The following is an 8,109-nucleotide window of genomic DNA, read 5'->3' as shown; positions in this document are numbered from 1 at the left end:
ATTAGTCTAAATTTGAATTTTACAATTTAGACATAATTTTTGAAAATTATAACCTACAAAACAATCAATTAAAAAAATTGAACATGATTTATGGAAATTAATTACATTAATGAGTTCATATAAACTTGTAAAAATGCATGATTACTTTAATGAGCATACAATGTTAAGGTTGTGAGTCTTACAATATCATATAGATTGAAGAATTTTACATAAAAATTTACTACAATATTAAAGTTGTTAGAATAAATACATAACTTGAGTGGCATGAAATTTTAGATTAAAAAAATTATTTTTTCGAGTAATAATCAATGAAACAAGTGTTACTCATATAAACAACTCAATGAATTTATCATCAAGTCATTACCTTCAATGAAAAAATTATTAAACAACTTTACTTAACTTTAAACAATTCATTTAAATAGCCACATTGGAGATACCATTGTCTTAATAATCAATTAAAAAACCAATCAACTTTTTTTACCTTTTATCTTACTTGAATTCTGTTATGACTTGACAATATATAAACCATACTACCTGTTAGCAGCATAATACAATAACGTAGGTTTCTTTTTCCTCCGACCTTCACTCCATTTTTTTTTGTCTTAAACAAAGAGATACATTTTTTTTAAATCAACCCAAATTTTTTTACTGTCTTTTTTCTCCATCTCTTTCATTAAAAAACAACTTTTTTGGTACTATTTTATTTTTCCTTCTTCCATTGAAAATTGACACACATTAAAACAATTTTTCAAAACAATTTTTCCCATTTCCGTTTTACATTTTCAGAAGCCCCGATAGTTTCACCCCCTTTCTCCAACTTCCATTAACATTCTCATCTTCTCCGTGGGCGCTCTCTGTATCACCTCCGTCGGCACTGTTCTTCGATCTAAAGTTGTTCAACCACAGGTTTGTCTTCACTTTTCTCTCTTTCTCTCACTGTCTATGACCTACTTTTTAGGGTTTAGGGTTTTTAGTATGTGCGTGAATTGGGGAAGCTAAGAGCAAGAAAAATTTTCATTGTGAATCTTGTGAGAAATTATTATTGAAAATTTATTTGATTAATTGATTGTTGAATTTGTGCTGAGTTGAAATTATCCTTGTTAATTGGTTTGAAGTTTGGAAACGTACAAATATTATCTGTGCCTAGTATATATTTTAGTCTTTCAACAAAGAAACAAAAGGGAATGAAATAAAAAAAAATGTACTGAAATAAAACCCAATAAACATTCTGTTCTGTTAAAACCTAAGGTTACTGTAGATTGTCCAAGATCAAGAATGAGAATTAAGGAGACAATCACAAAACCAAATCCATTGCCTCTATAACTGGCGCTGACCAAGATGTGCCTGGAGGATTCACATGGACAATTATTTATTTTGTGAATGTGCATGATGAGAACTTTTTTTTGTAATTAGATAACGTGCTGATGTAGAGTTGTGTGGGTATAAGATGGCTACTACGGTGGCATAGACAGGTTTTAGTAGTGCCCACGGCTGTTAACAATAATAAATTGAATGATAATATCCCAAACCATTATAGTAATTTCATTTTGAGGTAATTGCCTTCATAAGAGCCTTCAAAAGATCCTTGTCAAATGATATCATGTGAAAATTTGAAAGTAGGTCCAACTACAATGAACCAACACGGGTTCTAGAAGAACCAATACAAAGACAATTACCAGATATAGCTACACAACAAAATAGCTCGTTTATTGGGACAATAAAGAATGAAAGAAACACACTACAAAAGACAAAATAACTAACATAGCAGACATATAATGGGATATATTATACAATAGAATATATGCCAAAGGGCAGCAATGGAAACTCATAAAAGTTCAAAGTACAACTACAAACAACTACTCTAACAGACAAAATCAGCAGACCATGCTATTGAGTAGGATTTATTTATTTATTATTTATTTACTAGCTAAACAAGAATGTTATAAAATTTTATCCTTTTTTTTTCACAGCCTAAATGGTGTGTTTTGCTATGGTTTTGGTCTGGTTTTTTAATCCATTTGTTCTGCCTCTTTGGGTTTTCTAGCAGTGGCAGATTGACAGTGCAACCCTCCTATTGTTTCTTCTTTTGAGTAAGTTAAGTTCACTGGTTCAAGTATTTTGGCACCCCCAAGGTGGGACCTAAAGGATTAGGATTTCCATGGAGACTGACAGACCTGACGGCCGGACTCCTAATCAACTGAGACCCCTGGCCTACTCGTGTTCCATCCTGCATCGCGCCCATGGTTCGGCCAGTTGGGCTCAAGGAGAAACCAAAGTGCTTGCTGCTGTTTATGGACCCAAAGCCGGAACCAAGAAGAATGAAAACCCCGAAAAAGCATCCATTGAAGTTATTTGGAAACCGAAGACTGGACAAATTGGTTGGAGCAATACTATACTGTACTCAACTCAACTCTTTCTTTTTTCATTAAAAAAAACTAAATTAATATCTTTTTTCCATGGTATAGGAAAAATGGAGAAGGAGTATGAGATGATATTGAAGAGGACTTTGGAAAGCATTTGCATTCGAACAATATATCCCAACACCACCACTTCAGTTATAGTCCAGGCAAGTTTTGTTCTCAGTATTAGAAATTTGGTTTGTTACATGTTTTATAATTTATAATTACTTAGTAAAGAATCTAGAGAGAGAGAGAGAAATGCAGAGTTTTATTATTTCAATGCTGAATATTTTCTTAGTTACAGAGAATGAGTTTAGAACTCATATATAAAGATAGCTTGCACTGCGAGTCAAGCTGTAACAACTAACACCACCTGTCATACAATTGACAGCTGTTACAAAACTAATTGTAATGCTGAGTCAGCTCTCTGACTCAGCTTATACTCTATCACATAGATTAAAATGACATGGTGCTTTGCAACTACCTTTTTGGTTTTACTCTAATTTGGATGATAAGGACTATGCTGCTCTGTGGTTCTTTCGTATGAACGATTCTCAGTTTAAATTGGAACTTTTATTTTCTTGATTGCTTTATAAATATTTAAGTGATTTGTGTGATTTGTAGTTAACTGATATCTTCACTCTTTGTTTCTGCCACAGGTTGTCCACGATGATGGTGCTGTATCCTACTTAAAAATCCAGTTCTAATATGATTAATCTGGTAACTGTTTCTTTAAGGATATGTTATTGTTTACTGTTACTGCAACCTTCCCTTTTAATACTTTATGATTTGATTTATCAGGACATGTATTCCTTAGGATTTTAGTCTGATGCTGAAAGTACAACACAGCTTGTCTTTCAATTTCAAACCTATTTTTTAAGTGGGTAGTGTTATACACTGTTGAAAATGGAAGGAAAAACTAATCCTTTGAGAGTCATAAGGTGCTGTAAATGTTCTTTATATCTGTGAAATATTTTTGTGCTATTTTTCTAATCTCATTTTATGGAAATTTGTTCCCTTTTCTTGACATCAAAAGGGCAAGGTATGAGATCTTGCCGGCTTGCCATTTTGATTGCTTGTGACATGCATGACAATGTATAATAATAATAATAATAATAATAATAATAATAATAATAATACTAATGATCCATACACCATGCGGTACATGCATGAGTGCAGTTTCCGTTCAATGGTTGACTATTAGAATGAGTGGTGGGTAGTGGACTAGTGGTATCCAGTCATTCTGTTCAGGCCTTCATGGGCAACGGGGCAAGTTATTGCTTTTTAACGACTATGAAAGAACAAATAAGACTATCATCATTTCCATCAAATATATACATTTCAGTTTGATTTTATTGTTTATTATATTAGGGGTTGGAGACCCAAAGTGATCAATATTCAATATATATGCTTCTCAATCTTTTGCTCCTTTTTCTTGACTTAATATGTAGCTTCTTCCATGTGCAATAAATGCAGCATGTGCTGCACTTGTGGATGCTGGAATTCCCCTAAAACATCTTGCTGGTAATCTAGACTAGTTGGTTTTTGTCTTTTTGTTTATTTCTATGTTTTCATACTATTAAAAATAATGAATTCTCATCCTTGTCTCTACAGTTGCAATATGTTGCTCTGTAACAGATAGTGGTTGCATTATATTGGACCCGACCAAAGATGAAGAGGAGGTTAGTAGAACCATTTTTGGTTAATTAGTTTTATTTTATATTCACCTAATGTCTATTGCTGTCATGACAAGCCTTTCATCATTGATGTTATAAGGCCAACTCTTTTATTCTTTAGCTTTTTTTGTTTGAATAAATTGAAGTATCCTCATTTGAGGTTTGATTTAACTTAACCGCTCTTATTGGAAAACATAAGCAACCTCCTTTATTTTAGATGGCATAACATTGTTAACCTTTTTATACATTTACATGATTTAACCTTTTGCCTTTATCTGCTTCCACGATATTAGAAGACATGATCCAGCACATAGTTAGTAATACCTTGTTCTTTTGCAATGCAAGCCCGGCAGATCTTTATTCATCCTTGTTAAAAATATAGGAGTTTTTAAATTCTTGATTAGTGGAAATTTGATTTGCCTTGTAACTTTAGCAACCGTTTTTGACTTGGGCAAAGCCAATATTCCAGCTATGTATGAGATGCTAACTAACTAGATTCTGGACTAGTAACTAATTATGCATCCTATAGTCAAATGTCTGTTTTATCTTAGAAATGTTCTTGCATATGTGTGTAGTTAATGACATGCTGTGAGGCTTAGTGGAACTCAGCACATGATATGTTTTTGCCGTAAGCCCATAACCATGGTATATTTAATATTTTATTGTCCCTTTGGCATACTGGCATAACAATTTTTTAATTGGAGTCCTAAGTCCCATGCTTCTTGTATACAACTCTAATTTAATGCTTTTTCATCTTATGGCAGAAAATGAAAGCATTTGCCAATTTAGTTTTTCCAAATACAATTGTCTCGGTCCTACCAGAGAGAGATCATTGCAAGTGGGTAGTGAGCCTATGGAAAATGGAATCATGACATCAGTTACACAGGGTGCTATGTCAGGTATTCTGCCACACTTACTCTAACCTTTTTTTAGTTAGTACCTTCAATAGGAATTTTTTGTGCCTTAAGTATCTACTTTTCCAACACTGGCCTAATGCTTTAGCTTATGCTTGCACAGAATGTCACTAAAAATTAAAAAAATTAAATGAGTCATGTGACTCTTTTTCGTATCCTATTCTTAGAACACAATAAACCCTATTCAATCGTTTAATTGACAATTGAAGCTAGTAAATTAGTTTTTTGTTACTGCAAGTTTTATAGCTGATTGAAAAAGTCAATCAAAATTTCCGATTGATAATTGAAACCAGTTAAACTTTTCATTCCTATAAGTTTTAAAACCGATTGGCAACATATCTCCAAATCCAGGAATTCTTCTGCTAGACAGAATCGTGACACCAAACTCAGAATTGGTTTACTGCTACTCTCCTCTCACGATTCAATTTCAATTAGCTTTAATGGACTAACGTGACTAAACTAATTGAAATACGTGAGTAAAATTTAAAACCATCCAGAAGAACACGATTGGCTTAAAAAACTATTGGCTTCATGAATAAAATAATAACTAAGTACTTAAATCAATCAGATTCAATAACAATTACGTGAAGCTGAAAGAACAGTTATTCGAAACGATAATTCAATAACAATTACTTGAATTAAATTAATCAAGTCTTGCTCACGCAATTCATCAAAAATGGTGTTGCTCACCATCTATTCTTTAATTGGACGAGGCATAAGTAAATTGAATCATGTAATTGGCCAGATGAGATGAGTTGCTGCACGTGAGCCAATTTTGGGGTTTTATGTTACGTGAGTAATATTACTTTTTTTTCTTTCTAATTTGTAGCTAGAGAATTTGAGACCATTAGATTATCTTAATTCAATGACTAAGATTTGGGACTTACACCTAGTGTAAACCGATCATATAAGGAGGGATTAAGTTACTTCCAAGAGTTATTCTTCATCATCATGTATTTTCTTGAAATTTAATGGTTAATTATAACCATTGGATTTGTACCAAACATGCCATCCACTAGAAATTTCCCTAACTATATTTAATTATTGAATTTCTTTCCCCCTTAATCATGCTTCCTCAAATCACTTGCCATCCTAATTTACTTGTTATTGGGAAAGAAATGGAATGAGATCGAATCAGTGAGATTTCTTCCCCTGATTTGAAGAAAATTTCCTTTTAATGGGAGATATGCAGAATAAAATCAATAAAATGTGCAAGATCTAATTGTGCTTGGGCCATGAATCTATTAAAGAACCTCTGGTGGATCTGACTGTTTCCTCTTTCCTTATTATATATTTTTGGGCTAGACCTGGTGACTTATAAATAATAAAATAATAAAGAAAATGATAAGGTGAAAAATACAGTGTTCAGTGGTTTCACAATGATCTAATTAGTTTTCTGTTTATTTTTTTTTATTTCTAGTGAATGATTATCTTCACTGCCTAGAAAGAGGGCGTGCTGCTTGTGCAAGTTTGTCTGAATTTGTGAGGAAGAACATAGGTACGAAATCTACAAGTGAGCCATCTAAAGCTGGATGATTTTTAAATCATTTTGGATGTAGTTTACATTTGTCTAAGCTTATACTTGGTAGGGTGGAAAGAAAAGAGATTAAAGTTTTGAATTAAAGTAGAGAATAAAAATGTGGGTTCCACAGAATTTTACTGTTGATTTCACTCTTTTTTCATTCTTTTTTGTCTCTACCAAACGGACACTAAGTTTTTCGGGCAAGGGTTGGGGAGGATGAAATTTCTATGCAGCTAGTGTTACCTTTTTGTCCGATTCATAAAAATAATTTAAGATTTTATTCTTGGTCGATTGTAAAACTGCCAAAGCCAAACTTACCTCCTGGTTTGGTTAGTTCTCTCGATAGTACTTCTGAACTTCAGAATACATGCAACATCTTTACTTGTTTTCTCATGAGAGGAACCAATAAAAGAAAAAGGGGCTTTGGAGGAAAAACTCCAATCATGCTATTGCTACATCAGAAAACAAATAAAATTTTCATCTTTTTTTTTTTGAAAGTTTCATTTGCTTCACCTTTTTTCTATCTTCTTTATTTCAGGCAAGTTTTTATTTTTTTCAATTTTTCTAATAGTTGGTTTTCAGGTTTATTTCCTTACATAATTTTTTTAGATATAAAAAAAACTATCCAATGAATAAGAAATAAGTTACGTATATATGTATATAAACAAGTAATATGCTATAAAATTAGTGCATATTTTATACAATAATCATAAATTTATATTTGGTTGTATTTAGCTTCTTTTTTTAAAAAAAAAATCAATGCATTATTTTTTTATTTTTAGATGTAATTTTAAATATTTTGAAATAATTTAAAAGAATCAAATTGCATAAAAAAGAATTTACTCAATAAAGTGTTGTTGGAATAAATCTACATAACATTATTATCCAAATTTAAAATTGAGATAATTTTATATCATATCATCATTTTTTTAATGTGTAATTTTATCGTGATTTAAAATGTTACTATAAAACTTAATTTCATTTAGTTTCACATTATTTTTTTTATATCTTCAAATTTTGAATACAAAAAGTGTTCTCAACATCATGGGGCGGGGACATTAATTTTGATGATTGTAAATATATGTAGATTTCATCTATATTATTTTAACTTCACCACAAAAATACTTATATAGATTTAATGCTTAGTTTTTTTTCATAAGTTTTATTATTTGTTCTTAAACAAATAATATATGAAAACGAACACAACCCGTGCATTCGCACTGGTAATTGACTAGTAAGTGATAAAATTTAGATGTAGACTTGTTTTTTTATTTTATTAAAATTAGAACTTTAATTATATTAGTAACTTCCACAGTGAAAAAAGTCAACACATTTAATATTAGATTGTCTTAAAAAATAAGACTCTAATTTTGATTAAATAATATGACAAATATATCTAAAGAATTATTCTTTTTTATCAGCAAAAGACATTATATATTAGACAGGATTACGAGATGATGCATGCGTAAACAAGAAAAGAAGAAAAAACACGAAGACAATAGTCAAGGTATTATAGACATAAAAAAAAAGGTATTTTAGAAATCTATTCAGATAAAAATTAGAACTTTAATTATATCAGTAACTTCCACAGTGAAAAA

At 31.2% G+C, this 8,109-nt stretch overlaps 1 pseudogene; it reads left to right on the top strand.

Moving 5' to 3' along the window:
• The first annotated feature begins 577 nt into the window (after positions 1-577).
• LOC100783622 (exosome complex exonuclease RRP46 homolog) lies at positions 578-6,757 on the top strand (annotated as a pseudogene).
• The last annotated feature ends 1,352 nt before the right edge of the window (positions 6,758-8,109 follow it).

Source organism: Glycine max, chromosome 17, assembly GCF_000004515.6.
Source record: "Glycine max cultivar Williams 82 chromosome 17, Glycine_max_v4.0, whole genome shotgun sequence".
NCBI lineage: Eukaryota > Viridiplantae > Streptophyta > Magnoliopsida > Fabales > Fabaceae > Glycine > Glycine max.
Note: the sequence above shows the minus strand (reverse complement) of the source record. Positions and strands in the feature narration are given on the sequence as shown.